Source organism: Bactrocera neohumeralis, chromosome 6 (genome assembly GCF_024586455.1).
Source record: "Bactrocera neohumeralis isolate Rockhampton chromosome 6, APGP_CSIRO_Bneo_wtdbg2-racon-allhic-juicebox.fasta_v2, whole genome shotgun sequence".
Classification (NCBI taxonomy): domain Eukaryota; kingdom Metazoa; phylum Arthropoda; class Insecta; order Diptera; family Tephritidae; genus Bactrocera; species Bactrocera neohumeralis.
Window position 1 is genome coordinate 41,219,393 of NC_065923.1, and position 18,021 is coordinate 41,237,413.

Sequence of the window (18,021 nt, forward strand, 5' to 3'; positions counted from 1 at the left end):
TTATGTCCCAAAGGCAGTCTCTAAGAAGACATTTACTAATATCTTCGTAAAACTGGCAAAATTTAAATTAAATTTCGATTTCTCTGCGATCTTTCTCTATCAGCCCGACGCAAAAGAAAACTGAATTAGGTTCGCTAAGGTGAGGCAGTGTTGAAGAAGACCACATCTATTCATAAGTACCTCAAAGTGAGTGACAGACTCTTGCTCATTCAGGTTTCCCGACCCCCAGGGCGACGCCCAGGGCGATTTTTTAGCCTAGCAGAATACTTATTGCAAGATGGCAACGAAAATGGTGATTCTAAGTATGCCCCTAACAGCTTGCTTTATTCTAGACTATAGTCTTCGCCTCAGGATCCTCTCTCTAGTAAAGCTCTAGTAAAGCTATAGCACAGACATGTTGGACAGTTGAATACCTTAAATACAGCCGCACGTGGTCTGGGCTGTGGTCAAAAAGACTTCAGATGATTTGCTGTTTAGAAAGGGTGAAGTCGATGGTGCCGCGGTGCCTACGCAGAGGAGTTGTCATTGAAATTTAAAGCCTTTCTAAGCTCATATTTGTTAGTCCTTTGATACTAGAAAGAAGCAATTCGTTGTGAAGAAATTGCTATTAATAATGATATACCCATTTCTGAATGTGGTGTTTTAGCTCCAGGAAGGTTGGAGCAAAGGATATCAACTCCTTTGATCGCACGCATTCTTTGCAACAACGCAATAAAAGATTAATGTCCTTGAGCAGGGTATCTACAAACCCTCATTGACTCGTCTCCGAATGATCCAAACAGCTGCGCCTCTCACATGTCTTCCACGAACTCAACACATTTGCAATCACAATTGTATATAAAAAAAATATTCCTTATACACTGAATAGTTTGTATGGGATAATTTTAATTTTATTTGCTACAAAAAAGGTCCGAGGTCAAAATCGCTATCATTAATACTTCCCGAGATATTCGGCTTTTTAAGTAAGGCTTTATAGAATTTTCATAGATGGTATGTATTAAAAAATCTTTGAAAATCCCAATATCTCGAGATGTAGTAGTGACAGCGATTTTGCTCTCGGATCTTTTTTGTAGCAAATAAAATTTCCTACAAGTTTGTCATTTACATTTTTTCTATAGCTCTTGTCATTTACGAGATATATACAAAAAAATGCGAAATTCGTGGAAAAATCAGGTTTAGACCCCCCGTACTACCTCGCCTGTGTGAGTTTCGACTTTGTCGCAATGGGCACTTTTGTAGAGTGTTCAATTCTGAGGAATATTTGACTAAAATCAAAGCGATGCAATAAAATGTCTCTGAGCTATAGATATTTAAAGATACAAAATCACGATTGTCAAGTGTTTTCAATGGAAAATTTAGGGTATTTCCAATGAAATTTCATGACGGGATTGAAAAAAATTAATAGCTCAAAAAAAAAAAAAACAACACCCTAATATGTACTATATATACATATATTATAGAGACTCTGACATTTCCTTCTGGGTGTTGGTAACACCAATTTAATATACTCTATTCAGGCTATAAAAAGCATATAGCGTTGCCGAAATATACTAATAGTGTCATATACTATACATATAATTAATTACAGTCTACAGTACGTAAGCTCTACGTCACAAAAAAAATATAAATTTCAAATTAGAAGTGACCTACAAAGCCATTCCGTTAGTTAAGCACACACACACACACACCCATCAGAATAAGTGCACACGATGGCATTTACATTTCGCTCGTCACGAGTATATTCTCTCTGTCACTGGCCTAATTGCACAAGCAGCGCCCGCATATGCATTTTCATGTATAACTGTGTATTGGGCACAAGTCCTTGCGGCCATTTACGTTGCACTTGGCGAGTTCAACGATCCCACACAATAAAAATTCGCTGAAGCAAGAGCTGCGCAGCCTCGTACCATGAGGCTTGTCTCTCTCGTTGCATGGTTGAACTGTACACTGCTCTCGCAAATGCAAGTGCAACGAAATACCCTATATAATATACCATATATATACATATACATACATTATATATGTAATAGTTGCACAAGGCTTCGGAAATAGAGGTGAGCTGGGTGTTATATGCAAGCATACTTATAGGCATTGTCACGAAGTTCGTCGAACGCTAACTGGGTCAACAGCGCTAAAGGTATTTAATATTCAGTTGCGAGCTCTGATGACGTTTTTTAAATCTACACATACACACAAGCACATGTACTTGTATGTATACCAAATTATAAGCTGATATAGGACTCTTTATGTATATGTCTTTTTTCTTAAGGTGTATAATAAAGCATTGAAATGATTTTCAAGCAAAAGTTCATAATAATAATTCCAGAATATATAAAATATAGTTTATATACATTAAGTATATATTTTATATATATATATTTGGTTTGCTTCATACTCTGAAAAATTGCGTGAGGTCCTAAGTCGACTTAGTCATATCAGTCTGGCTATCCAGCAGTACCAGTACGCGACCTAGTCTCTTCGATTTTGAGATATTGGTCTGAAATGTTGCACATGTCCATTTCCCACCAAGAAGTGGTTTGTTTTTCGGAATCAATTGGAGTTACTGAACTAAATTGCTTCACTTGACAATGTATCTTCAAGAAATTTGGCAGAGATTATTTTCGAAGATATCCCTAAAATCTTCCGAGAAATCGCTTAGATCGGAAAACTATAGTACAGTAGACCCCGAGTTAGTACATGGCCCCACGCTGTCACTGCACTACTGCGACCGGAGCATCTACGGCTGTGCAATATGCTCCAAGTTCGCACACTGTGCCGCCACCCCACCCGAGTGGTTTGAAAAGGACCTCTATGGTCAATAGGAGCTCAAACAGGCAGGATGACTCCCATTCTGATCCGCGACAAACTCGGATTCTACAATTCTGTTTTTGCAGTCAATGTTGATGGTTATCCAGGATTAACACATGATTTTCTCCGTTTAAGATACTTAAAATAAATCCATTTTTCATCGCCAGTGACAATTCGATACAAAGCAGATTTGCTTTCGTGTCTTTGAAGCAAAATTTCGCAAATTTTTTTTCGGTTTTCCATTTGTCTTTCAATTCATGTGACACCCATTTTCCACACTTTTAAATCTTTTTCAAAGCTTTCAAATGGTCTGAAATTATTTTTTGAGCAATATTTAACATGGCTGCCTTTTGATTTGGCTCAAAGTATTATCTTCAGCCAATATTGCTTGCAGTGCGGCGTCTTCAAACTTTTTTAGTGGTCTACCACGTTCTTCATTTCTCACATTACATCATTTCTGCATCATTATCTCTGAGCTGTTGAAAAAAAATTAATGCTTTCCGCATATCATCACTTTTGGGTACAAAATTTCACATTTTCAACACAATGAAAAAATATGATATTGTTTGGTCAATGACTGTAAGGTTATTGAATATGTTTGACAGCTGTCATGCCAACCAAACAGAAAAAAATTTAAGGCTCCTACACCACAAATAATGCTGAAAGATATTGCCCTTTTCTAACATAATAATGTATTCCAAGTATTGTGCAACACGGCGTATAAGTAACAAACACTTAAAGACGTATGATTATAAGGAATTGGATTCAAAATGCAAACAAATTTGCAAACTAGTGACTAGTAAGTATATATTTGTATTGGAAAGCTGAATAATATGAATGTCTGCTTAGACATGTCAAAATATTGACCAAAGGAAGGACTTCAAATTTTATTCAACCCCTTTCACTATATTTCTGATGCATGAAAATAGATCGCAGAATTGTCAGTGCGTGTTGAAAATCAACAACCCATATTCCTGCCTCATTTCATGCCAGTCATGCTTAAGCTTCTAATACACGCGCCGAAGTTTCCAAATGACTGGCATTTGCATACATACTGTCTTCAGTGACGTCATAGGAATATCAAATAGAAATTACAAAATTTCCCATATAAAGTTCATTTTATTTTTAACTTCTATTTATATGCGTTTTTCGCCGCGCTCGGTTATGAGGAAATGAGTACAAGGGCGTTAAAAGTAAATGTGCTGTGCGCAAATCTCAAAAACTGCGCGAGTTTGTGGTAGTGTTTAAGTTTAAATACATATAAAGGTGCGGAGCGAAGTTGGCTGTTGAGCTTTAGATAGCGAATTAAAGCCCACCCCCACCATTAAAGTAAATTAACCGCAGAGTAGAAGCTTAAAGTGAATTGGGATTAGCTGTCGACGCTCTGTGGCTTAACATCATTATGATTTTCATTAACAAATAGAATTGTTATGATGCGGAAATGTGAGCATACTAAATGAGAATGACAATGTAGGGAATTTATTAATAACATAACTCTTCATTTGTAAGTAGGAGAGAAGCGAAAGCAATTTGAGTGGTTTCTAAAATAAGATGTTCTTAGCTACTAAATGGAAGTTATAAATTCACCGCATTGAGCAGAGTGGCTTGTGGGTTCCAACTATTTATGGTTCTTTAAAGCCATACTTGAACGAATAATCTTAAGGTAAGTTTGCACTGAAATTCTTAAAAGACAAACTTATAAAAACGCTGTTACTTGAAATACTCAAATAAATTTTAAGGCTATGTTACAAAAGATATTTTTATTACCTACAACTTATTCATTTAACTTTTTTCCATCGGACTTGTAACGAGCGATCCAAGTGGAAGTACTTTTTTCAATAGCCTTTGACAGATCCATGGAAAGTCGATTTGGCCGCGTTTGGAGGAACTCGGCCTGACGTATGAAACGGCTTGGCGCTAGACCTACCCAAGCGACATCGCTTCGCTCTATGGGCTCTTGAAAAGTTCCAGGAAGATCCGACGTCTTCGTGTTTTGTTCAGCGGCCCATTTCTGACTCAATAGGTATGTAAACAAGCAAAACTGCCACACTTGGAACAAAGAGAAACCTGAAGAAATGCAAGAGCTGGGATTTCATCCAGAAAAAACAACGTAGAAATCGTCGGTCCAGCTTTCTTCAAAAATGTTGCCGGTGAGAACGTAACCATCAATAGCGATACTTATCGCGCCATGATAACCGACTATTTGATGCCTGAAATGAAAGCTCGTGATCTCGATGACATTTGGCTTCAACAAGACGGCGCCAATTCCCACACATCGCATTAATCAATGGATTTGATTAGAGAACAGAGAAGATAATTTCACATGGGTTATCGTTCATGACGTACTGCAATTTCCGAGAAAATAAGCAAATAGTTGCCATACAACGATCGAAATCAACTTCTTGTAAGGATCCTTTTGTATTTTTCAAGGTATTGAACTTCGGTGCAACCGTAATAAACTTTTTTTCTTGTAATTTTAATTTTTGTTCAGAAGCTTTCACTCCGATATTTTCGGAATAAATTCAGACTTATCTCAAACAGGTCTCCAGGGCTTTGCAAAGTGTGATCTGATCTGGCTCTTTTATAAAACGTGACATCAGGGTGTCGACATAACTTTATTTAAGCTATAAGATTTCCTCTAATTAGGAGCGGTGCCATGTTCTTTGGCTAATTCATTCTAAAAGTATTATCCACATATCGAAATTTGGATGGGTGGGAGATGGGTGTTGTTATTAACCATAGTGCAAACCTAGTTATCGCACTTTATAATACTTAGCGGCCTTTTGTTGTTAAGTCTGACTTTATGTAACTGCGATACTATCCTCCTCTAGATGCCAAAGAACAGACGCACGGCCATATAGACAGAGAGATAATTCATTTTCAATTCGTTTCGTCGTCTTGAAGATTTGCACTAGACCACTGTGATCAAAAAGTGAGATGAATTGAAATATCTCTATTTATTCTTCCAACTCTATTTAATCCCCTTCCCCGTCTGATAAGACGTGCGATAAGACCAGCGTTTATTCCATTCCTCGCAACTGTCGAAATAGTATTTTTCCGGTAAAGCTGCCAAAAAAGTCATTGGCCTTTTGCGTTTATTGTAGGGGGTTTTCTGATCTAAACGCATAAATTTTAGATATTTTTCAAACTAAGATAAAAAAGTAAGGAAGTAAGTAGTTCGGGTATAACCGAACATTTCATAATCTTGCAACTTGCAAGGAATAAAGCCAGGGAAGTACCTTCAGGTACAAAAGGCTTAATTATATGGGGTCTAGAGTAAATTTTCATCCGATTTTATTCATTCTAAGCACTAATATGCACCGTTATAATAAACACACGCTCTCTCAATTGTATAAAGATAACTCACATATTAGTTGATGTATGCGGTGTTAAGTCACTCGGAAGTTCGAAAATTTTTATATTAGGTATATGGGGGCTAAAGGAAGTATTGGGTTGAATCGGATCCATTTGTAGCATACAGGCAGACTATTATCAGAAACGTATTCTTATAACATCTGAATTATACATACATATATCTCAGGCATTAGCTGATGATAAGCACTGGGCCCACTTATTGAGTACCTAGGAGCTTGTAAAGTCTTGGTTCAATTTACGCAGTTTTTAATCATAAGGTGGCACATCTCAAATTTATACTGACATATTAACTCATTCTTTATTTGTGTGCTGGAAAGTTAAAGTTTCAAGAGGAATTTAGAATTGTGGTATATGGGAAGTAGGCGTGGTTTAGTCCGATTTCGCCCATTTTCACACTGCAACATAGGAATGTTATTGACCTTTGGCAAAGAAAAATTAAATTCACTAAGTGGCATCGACTTGAAAGAACTTTTTTTACTTGACCTTTTCGAATTTTTAAGAAATACTTAAATTTAAAATTTGCCAAAATTCGAGGCAGGCGCGATAAAGATATGTATAAAAACGAGTTTTGACAAATTTCAAAGGTAGAACTTGAGGAATCATGTCAACCAACTAAAAAAATAGTTTCGGAAAAAAGGCGTCTGCAGTTTGGCAATGTGCATTTGAGAGAATTTGGCACCAGTCGAGTTTGAGACAGAAAACATTCTTCTAAATGGTTTGACTGAGCCAAATGATATTCAAACACAATCAGTGAGGCCTTTAATTGACAAACGACGATTTTAAAGTACCAAAACATTTATTTATTGGAAGTGGCCCTCGTTGGTAAAGGTTGATAGGCGTCCAGAACGTAGTTCATCTTTAATGTGTTCTCGGCCCGCTTTGAATCCAATGTACCACCAACAAACGATTTTTATGCCATCGTTTAACCACCAAACGCCTTCCGCAACATTTGTACGCCTAGGAATATCTTTCCGCAAACAAAATTTGATGCAAGTTCTTTGCTCAACAAAATTCACCATTACAAAAAACGAAAAATCCACTTTTGGTTATTTACAAAAACACGTTTAATGCGAAGATAATTAAATCTTTTGACAGACAAATGTTTGGCAAATTGTTATGGACAGTTCTACCAACCTAGAAAAAATATTTGCCTGCCTTTCTGATGCCCAAGAGTTTTAAATAACAATTTCACATTATTTTTTGAACACAGTAATATAAATATACTTTATTTAAAAACGTGTCATTTCTTTCCAGAAACCGTTCCAAAAGGTTGTTTTTTATATAAAAGTACCACGAAAAAACAGTTACAAGCTCGTGTTACTTACCAAAACGACTTTCATGCTTCATACATTTGCTACATGACGTGAAGTGGAAAAAAACATACTCAATTACAAGAAAGAGAATACCACGACAAAGCGTTTCGCCACTTGCAACTTTGGGATACCACGTGTACACGTGTACATATTTACATGCACGCCGACTATGCTTCGAACGAAGAACTGGAAATGCTCAAGTGGCATTAATGGCGATTAAATTCTATACGCGCAATCACGAGAGTGCGATCTGCCGCTCATTGATATTAAAGTACATGGCATTAACGAAATTAGGCGCACAAATGCCTGAGCATTTGAGTTAGGTTGCGCGGTAACGTTTTAAGTCTGCGTATCAATAGACATTACAAATCTCCACCTTAAGCTTCTGCACGCTTCACGTGCTACACGTGTGGCAACTGCCGGCTCTGCTGCTTGCCAAACTTAGGATGCCTTGTGTATATAATTCTTCCTTGTGTATATTTTAGGGTTGCTGTATAAGAAAATAACAGGTGTATGTATGTGTGTTAGGACATATATTTTTAAGTTAGTTCAGTGATTTGAGTGATGTATTTTTGAACTTTCTCATTGCGGCTTGTAGATGGCTGAACGGCAGCAAAAATAGTAGATGTCATTGACATTTAATGTCGCATAACTGTTTCAAAAGGTCAAAAATGAAGCTCACATGACAATCCATCTTCAATCAAACACTCTTTTTGTACTCTTTTTTATTCAGCATTTAGTAACTTTCAAAAGTATACCAAAATTTATCCAAACGCATATTTCATGGTCTCAACTTTTTGCAAGCTTAAATAAATTAACTGTACACTTATGCCCCAAGCAGTGCTTGTTGGAGATTGTGCAGAACACAAAATGCAGAAAATGTCTTACTGATCTGAAAAGTTTCTTTCTTCAAAGTGCTAGTGAGGCGAACTGATTCCTAATTGAAAACACGGATCCCAGGGGCCTTTATCCCTCGTTTGCAGACTGCTATGCAACCAATTACCTGGTGTTCTGGAGTTTCAGGCTTCTTGTGGCAGTCTGGCAATTTGCACAAGAAGATAGACCCATGCTATATAAGTACTTCTTGAACATACAGCGGGCAGAGTAGAATACGACAAGTAGCCTGAGATTTTTTCAAGGGAGGTTGATTAATATTTAAACCTGTTGAGGTTATAACCCCCCTCTAATAACTTATCATGGCACATGCCTTAGAGTTGTTGCCAATACCTCCCTCCCACTGTCTTCTCCTTCTTCCTTGCGGAGCAGCTCCTTTATGGTATGAGGACCCACCGCGATAAAGGGTTTAGGTCCTATCATGTTAGTGGATGCTGCGGTCCGGGCGAGCTCATCAGCCAGTTTATTCCAGACTATTCCTTTGTGACCGGGCACCCACTTGGTTACGTTCCGATAGTCTATTTAGCCGTTCTCTACACTGCTGATGCTGAGATTGCGTTAAGTACCGCTTGACTATCACTATGCAGGCTATACGTTCATATATGTACATATAGCTACTTATAGCAAAGAGCAATGTTTTCGAGCAGTCGGTGTACCACTTGATTGTATTATCCCTGAGTAGAAACTCGAGAGTGGAATCCTTCCATTTAGCTTTTCTGTTAAGGGAAACCTTGTACTTCTTGGTGAAGCTTACCCTTTTGTTAATGATGTCCCTTGAAAGAAGAGCCAATGGTATTACACCACTTAATTTCTTCATCCGCTGGGATGAGATTACCTTACCTCTGCCACACTCTTCTGCTGTTAATTGTCTGTCATTTGTAGCAGTATGCATTTGACTACCTGCCCGATTACTAGGCGAAGTGATGTGAGCTGAACAATGACTTCAAGTGCTACAGCCGGGCATATGCGCATAGCACCCGATGCACCCTCGCAGATCCATGCAAGACATTGTAGCTTTGATAGTTGGAGCTTTGATTATAGTCAAGTCAGCATGCTGCTTCTACCGCATATTGGCATCCAGCATGTGACTAATATATTAGACCATGTTAGTGCTCTCTACCTCTCCAGCACCAAGGGTTAGGTTCCTGAGACATACGGCTCCTAAACAGGACGATGATCAGCTTTACCCTACTCCACCATCCTTTAACTATATTTAAATCCCTTTGTAGAAAGTCGCAGAGAGTGTCCTCGAATTTGCCTTTAGCTATAATAACAATGTCTTCCACATATCCTTCACAGCGGATCCCATTGTCAGTTAGCAAAACTAGTAGGACGTCCATAACAGAGGCGAATAAAACTATATTGCAGCCTCTTTTAGTGCCTAGACGAATCCTGGTATCCCCTACTGTGGTTTCAGCTTTTCCGGTGCGCAGTACGGCCTCTATCCATTTGCTCACCGGTGCTGCCGCATTTCATTTCTCCAGTGCCCTGGCTACGCTTTTGTGAGACCTGTTGCCAAAAGCACCTTCGATGTCTAGGAAGGCGCATAACACTACTTACCCTCCTTCCAGCGAAGTTTGTTGGTACAGCGCAATATTACTTGATTTGCTTTCTCTGTAAGCATGCTGGTTTACATACATATATTTCATGATCCACGATCTTTTCCATACTTTTTAGAAAGAAGGAAGTTAGACTTATAGGCCTGAAGAATTTTGCCAACGAATAGTCCCTCCTTCCTGCCTTGGGTATAATGATCACCTTCGCGGTTCTCTATATTTCAGGGATATACGCCGGTGCAAGGCTAAACCTCATGATTTTCTATACAAGCACTTCATTCCGATCTGTCAGCTTGTTTGGCAATTATATGCTATAGAGGAACGATATCGGCGATTCCGTGCAATAGTCACCTTCTTAGGGAGAGAAGAATGTGTGAAAAATTGCAGATTGATATTTCAAAACCTGAAGGACTGGTGTAGTGACAAATAAACAGAATGACATACAAGGTCTGTCGCAAAAGAAACAGAACTTTTTAAATATAACTGTTTCTGGTGGCGCCACCTATTGGTGGGTATATGAAATAAAAAGTTTGATCTCTTATTGACATTTCGTAAAAATTTTAAGACAATTGGATAACTACAATCGATGTTATCGATCAAAACGTGACAGCAGCTTTTGGTCATCAGTCGTAAAATGCATTTTGAACAAAGAGCAAATATTAAATTTTGTTTTAAACTTGGGAAAACGTTTACTGAAACATTTCAAATGATGAAAAAAGTTTATGGTGATCAGTGCCTATCCCGTAGAAATGTGCAAGAGTGGTTTAAGCGATTTCAAGAAGGTCGTGAGGACCTCTGTGACGATCAGAAGTCGATCGTCTTCAGAAGTCAAAAATAAAGACAATGCTGATTTGTTTTTACGATTCCGAGGGTATTGTACACCGAGAGTTCGTCCAACCTGGCCAAACGCCAGGTGTTATGAAGCGTCTTTTGTCACGCATTCGTCGTGCTCGATCACAATACCGTGAGGCAGGGTCCTGGCGCTTGTTGCACGATAATGCGCGGTGTCATCGGTCGACGCTTGTCACTGATTTTTTGACAAAAAACTCCATATTAACCATTAATCACTCACCCTACTCACCTGATCTGGCACCCTGTGATTTTTACCTATTTGAAAAACTTCATTTGCCCATGAAAGGACACTGGTTTCAGGGCATTTCAGCTATCCAAAAGGCGACGACCGATATTCTCAAGAGCATTCGAAAAATGACCTTAAACACTCATTTGAAATGCTAATTGACCGGGCTAAACGCTGTATCGAAGAACAAGGAAACTACTTTGAATAAAAAAATATAACTTTTGAAAAATATTAATTTTTTGTTGTTTTTTTTAACAGTCCTGTTTCTTTTGCGACAGATCTTGTATGTAGCTAAATCGACTCAGCTCGTCACGCTAATCATTTAGATATACATATGTATATTTGATAGGGTACCCGACGTTGCCTTTTGGGTGTTACAAACACCGTGGCAAACTTAACATACCTTGATCAGGGTATAATTAAGCTCCCAATCAGACGCAACAATTTATATTAAATGCAATTATACTATAGACAATCTATATAAATAAATATGAGCAATACTGTGGTCGTAAATATGTACATACATACATAAAAGTATTTGTATGTTGCTAACTGTAAGCAGCTGGTAAATTTATTCAGCGAGTGTCACAAAAATTTGTCACCAACATTTATTTCTGTTTATGCGAGATATGTTTGATGACAATGAAGTCATATTAGTGTGGAGGTAGACATGTATACAAAACAAGAAAAAACATTAAGTTCGGCTACACCGAATTTGTAATACCCTTCACAGGTTCGCGCTATGAGAATATAATAACTATAGGTCAAACAAAAAAGTTTTTTATACAAGTACTTGCTTTTCTTTGGTCAGTTTATGTGACAGCTACATACATATTTATATGCTATACAGCTATGATATAAGCGGTTCCGACAAATGAGCAGTTTCTTATAGAGAAAAAGAATCAATATCAACATCTCGAAAATTGAGGAACTAAACGACGTATATACAGACAGACAGACAGAGAGATGTACATGTATAGCTAAATCAACTCAGCTCGCCACGTAAATCATTTAAATGAATACTTTATATGGTCTCCGACGCTTTCTTTTGGCTGTAAAAAACTTCGCGGCAAACTTAGGGTATATGGTAGTTGAGGGTATAAATATGTGGGTACACATGTTGCTTCACATGTGGATAAGCCTGAGGTCCTTTACCAGGCGCGCCGACATTGCGTAGGCGCAGTAAAGGAATTTCACACCTTTTATTAGGTTTCTTAATTGACTGCTTGGTGTGATATTTCAAGAGGTGCGCTTGATAGGAATATCGCAGTCTATACATTGGCAAGTGCCGCATGCTACATATGTATACTATACGTACTAAATTTGGTTTCATACACACATATATTCAGATATACAAACATATAAGCACTTGATAATAGTAATAAATACACTGTTTCATATAAAACAAAAACAACAACTATTTGTTGGGTTGAAAAAATTTTGGCACAAGCGTATTGTGGCTAAGGGGGGTTACTTTGAGGGGGATGACATAGATGTAGACAGTTTTCATATTAAAGAATTTATAATGTTTTTTTAATTTACTTCGTTTTTATCTTATTAATGAGGTTGGGGTAATTCGGGGATCGATTTCACAAATTTTCGCCATTAATCAATAACATTCTAATATTAAATTTTCACTTCGATAATGAGTAACAATCGGCTAATGCGCTGTCGCAAGATCTATTTTCCCTCAGTAAGGCTAGCATCTCCTTATTGGTGGGAGTGCTAACAAGCCATAGAGCTCATCGTTCCATCGAATGCGATATGCGCCGCAACGCGCAAGGGACCATAAATCTTTCGCAGAACCTTTCTCACGAAAACTCGCAAAGTCGACTCATCGGTTGCTGTCATCGTCCAAGCCTCCGCTCCATATAGCAGGACGGGAATAATGAGTGACTTATAGAGTTTTGTTTTTGTTCGTCGAGAGAGGACTTTACTTCCCAATTGTCTACTCAGTCCGAAGTAGCACCTGTTGGCAAGAGTTATCCTGCGTTGGATTTCCAGGCTGACATTGTTGGTTGTTTATACTGGTTCCAAGATAGACGGAATTATCTACGACTTCAAAATTATGACTGTCAACAGAAACGTGAGAGCCAAGTCGCGAATGCGACGACTGTTTGTTTGATGACAGGAGATATTTCGTCTTGCCCTCGTTCACTGCCAGACCCATTTGCTTCGCTTCCTTGTGCAGTCTGGAGAAAGCAGAACTAACGGCGCGGGTGTTGAGGCCGATGATATCAATATCATTGGGCATGCTTTCGTTGGACATGCTTTCGTCCGACTATATTTTACAAAGAAGGTGATGCATGCTCCTTATCAGTTCATCGCCTCAGTGTTTGAATAGCTCGGCCGGCGACCCCGCCGCTTTGTTGTTCTTCAGGCGGGTAATTGCTATTCGAACTTATTCATGGTTAGGCAATGGAACGTCTGCTCCATCGTCATCGATTGGGGAATCGGGTTAGCCTTCTCCTGGCGCTTTACTTTCACTGCCATTCAGCAAGCTGGAGAAGTGTTCCCTCCATAATTTTAGTATGCTCTGGACATCGGTTACTCGTACTAGATCACTTCTGAGGTTCTACAAGATTATGCTCCGGTCTTAAAACCTTCTGTTAGCCGCCGCATCTTTTCGTAGAATTTTCGAGCATCACCCCGGTCGGCCAGCTTGTCAAGCTCTTCATACTCACACATTTCGGCCTCTTTCTTTTTCTGTCTGCAAATGCGTCTCGCTTCCCTCTTCAACTCTCGGTATCTATCCCATCCCGCACGTGTTGTGGTCGATCGTGGCGTTGCGAGGTAGGCACTCTGTTTTCTCTCCGCTGCGACACGGCACTCCTCGTCGTACCAGCTGTTCTTTTGCATTTTCGGAAAACCAATGGTTTCGGTTGCAGCTGTACGTAAGGAGTTTGAAATGCCGTCCCACAGTTCCCTTATACCGAGTTGTTGACGAGTGCTCTCAGAGAGCAGGAGTCCAAGTTGAGTAGAAATTCTTTCTGCTGTCTCTTGTGATTGCAGCTTATCGACGTCGAACCTTCCTTGTGTTTGTTGACGTGCGTTCTTTGCTGCACAGAGGCGGGTGCGAATCTTAGCTGCAACAAGATAGTGGTCCGAGTCGATGTTAGGACCTCGAAGCGCACGCACATCTAAAACACTGGAGACGTGTCTTCCGTCTATCACAACCTGATCTATCTTGTTGGCTGTTTTTCAATCCGGAGTCAGCCAGGTGGCTTGAGGAATTTTCTTAAGCTGGATTGTAGTATTGAACGGCGGTTACCCGCCTGAGGAACAGCAATTACGGCGGCGTAGAACTGACAAGGTGCATGCATCAGCTTCTTTGCAAAATATGGTCGGATGAGAGCATGTCCAACGATTGGAACATAAGTGTGCCCTACCCAGTCTATAAAACGTGGGGCCGCACAATCTGCGTGAATTACAATGGGATAAGCTTCATTAAGACATATAAAGATCTTATCGAGCGTAGTGTGTGGAAGACTTAGTCCCACCGTCAACAAACTGATTGCGCCTTATCAGACTTTAGAAAATCTACTATCGACCAAATCTTGGAAAGAAAGGAAGATCGACACACACCAACTCTTCGTAAATTTTAAAACCGCCTTCGACAGTACGAAAGGAACTGCGCCTAGGGGCAATTTGTGAACGTGGTATACCCGCAAAGCTAATATGGTTGTACGAGTATAAGCTGACGATGAGCAACACCAAAAGCTCCGTGAGGATCGGGAAGGACCTCACCGAGCTGTTCGATATCAAACGAGATTCAGACACCTACCGTGCGATTTCTTCAATTTACTGCTAGAGAAAATAATTCAAGCTACACTGAATAGGAAGGTACAATCTTCTATAAGAGTGTACAGCTGCTGGTGTATAGTGATCATATTAATATCATTGGCCTCAATTGGCCGTTAGTTCTGCACGTCACTGTTGACAGTCATAACTTTGAAGTCGATGATAATTTCGTCTATCTTGGAACCAGTATTAACATTAACAACAACATAAGATTTGAAATCCAACGCAGGATCACTCTTGCCAACAGATACTACTTTGAACAGAGTGGGCAATTGAAAAGTAAATTCCTTTTTCGACGAACAAAGAGCAAACTCTTCAAGTCCCTCAGTATTCCCGCCTTGCTATATGGTGCGGAGGCATGGACAATAACATCAGCTGATGAGTCGGTCTTAAGAGTGTTCTTTGAGCATTGAAAACAGCGAATGCCGCAGTCGACAAAATGATGATCTTTACGAGATTTACGGCGACATTGGGATAGTTCAGCGAATCGAGATACAGCGGTCGTACTGACAATATCATTTTGTGCAGATGGAACACTCCAGCTTTGAAGGTTTTCAATTCAGTTTCTTCTGGTGGAAGCAGAGGAAAAGCAAGACCTCCACTTCGTTGGAGAGATCAAGTGGAGAAGAACCTGGCTGCATTTGGTATCTCGAAATGAAAAAGCGTCTGGCGCACTGTTCTTAACGCGACTATAAACGCGATATCGGTGTCTACGCCAGTAGAAACGATGAATATAATCTTATAAAACTTGATATCTGGCATAATTAGTTTTAGGTGCTACGGACAGCTGCGAGGTGAAGAAAAATATACCATGTGCAATTTAATATAGTATTACGAAAGTATAAAAATATGAACATCTTAAATTGACTTTCGCTTGTGTGTCAAAACTTTAAAACCACAAAAACGAATGTACATACAACTCAATTCATAGCAAAGATATCACAACTTTAATTTCAACCAAGATTATTTTAAAACATTTAGCAACATCGGCAACAGTCTCAAGAAATCAATTTCCACTCAAATCAACATCGTTGCCATGTGAATTTCCGCGTTGGCAGAGAAGGGCGAGAAAATGGCAAATAATAAAAACGTATATTTTGATAAGGCATTTTTCATGCCAACAAGTCGACACAATCTGAGCGCCAAGTGGAAAAGTACGCACAATCAAAAGACAATTTTTCACACACACACACACCGCCACACTCTCTCTGGTTAATACTTACTTGCGTCGGTTAAACATTTTCGTGTTTAAGAAATCTCCTCCCTTAACTTTTTCATTTCCTTCCTTTTTGCGCTGTTGCCAACTCCTGACCTGTTGCCTTGCCGCACCCATACCCTTGCTTAAATTCCGGTTTCAGCGGCGCGGCTCACGTTACTTGCGGTACATTTACATTTTATTACAGTAATATACCTATGTATGTATATTCAGGTTTCCACTTTCCGAGCATTATTCTCGGGTGTATTTATGCGTGTGTGTACTTTACAAACTAATTTCTACCGTCGCGTGCGAGCATGCTTAAATAGGTGTAACGGAGTAATTTAAATAAAGTACTTGTCATAATTATTAATGCATAAGCACATGCACATATAGAGTTACACATTTTACACGAATATAAAAAAGATAACAATACAACGGTAAAATAATTATACACCTTTATGAAAGCGGTATGAATTACGGAAATATTCGCACGAACGCGGGCAGAAGATATTTTAGGTAGATAGGAGTTCAGGACAAATGAAATGGAAGACATTTGGAAGCAATTTCTCTTCAGAAACCTTAAATACAGATATTAAAGGGATAGAGTATGTAACTGAGCTGAACTGTTTGTTGTCTCCTTTTAGAAATATCACAACAATTTTAAGTTACATATATAAATAAATTTGGTGAGTAAGAAGGATGAGCAAATCAGGCTTTAAATATTTTAGAAGGTGATTTAATATACGCCACTAAAGCTTATCAGAAAAAGTTGTTATTACATTCCATCAACTTCCGATATGCATCCATTGAAAAGGAGCGAACCCAGATTTTGTAAAAGACTCATCAGCTGTTGTCATCATCCATGCATCTGCAACATATAGCAGGATGGGGATGATGAGTGGCTTATAGAGTTGGCATTTATTCGTCGAGAGGACTTTACTTCTCAGGCCATTGAGAAGTTAGTCCGAAGTAGCACCTGTTGGCAAAAGTTATTCTGTATTGAATTTCGAGGCTGACATTGTTGTTGGTGTAACTGGTTTCAAAATAGACGAATTGTCTAGTTATGGCTGTCAACAGTGACGTGAGAGCCAAGACCCGAGTGCAACAATAGTTTGTTTGATGACAGGAGATACATATTTCGTCTTGGCCTTGTTCACTTCTCAACCCATTTGCTTCGCTGCTTTGCCCAAGCTGAAGAAAGCAAAACTAACGAAGCGGTTGTTGAGGCCAATGATATCAATATCATCAGCATACGCCAGCAGCTGTACACTCGTATAGAAGATTGCACCTTAGGTTGAAGAAGTCACTTAGAAGGAAGGCGCCTTGTCTAAAACCTCGTTTGGTATCGAACGGCTCGGAGAGGTTCTTCCCGATCTTGACGGAGCTTTTGGTATTGCTCAACGTCAGTTTACATAGCTGTATTAGTTTTGCAGAGATACCAAATTTAAACATCGCGGCATAAAGGCAGCTCCTTTTCATGCTGTCAAAAGCAGCTTTAAAATCGACGAAGAAATGGTGTGTGATCGATCCACTTTTCACGGTGCCTTTCCAAAACTTGGCGCATGGTGAATATCTGGTCAGTTGTTGATTTTCCAGCCCTAAATCCACACTGATAAGGTCCAAGCAGATTGTTGACGGTGGGTTTTAATCTTGCATACAGTACGCTCGATAGAACCTTATATGCGATGTTGATGAAGCTTGTCCCACGGCAGTTGACGCAGATTATGGGGTCTCCGTTTTTGTGGATTTGGCAGAGCACACTTAAATTCCAATCATCGGACATGCTGATGTATGCTCTTTATCAGTTCTTCCCCCCCCATATTTGAATATCTGGGCCGGCAATCCATCGGCCTCTGCTTTGTTGTTTGTCATACGGGTAATTACTATTCGAACTTCTTCATGGTCGGGAATGTAGTCGAAACAAAACTAAACTCTCAATCGGCTGATATTTCAGATCTGAATTCACAGAGGTCAGCTATGAGATTGTAGTAAATTTGT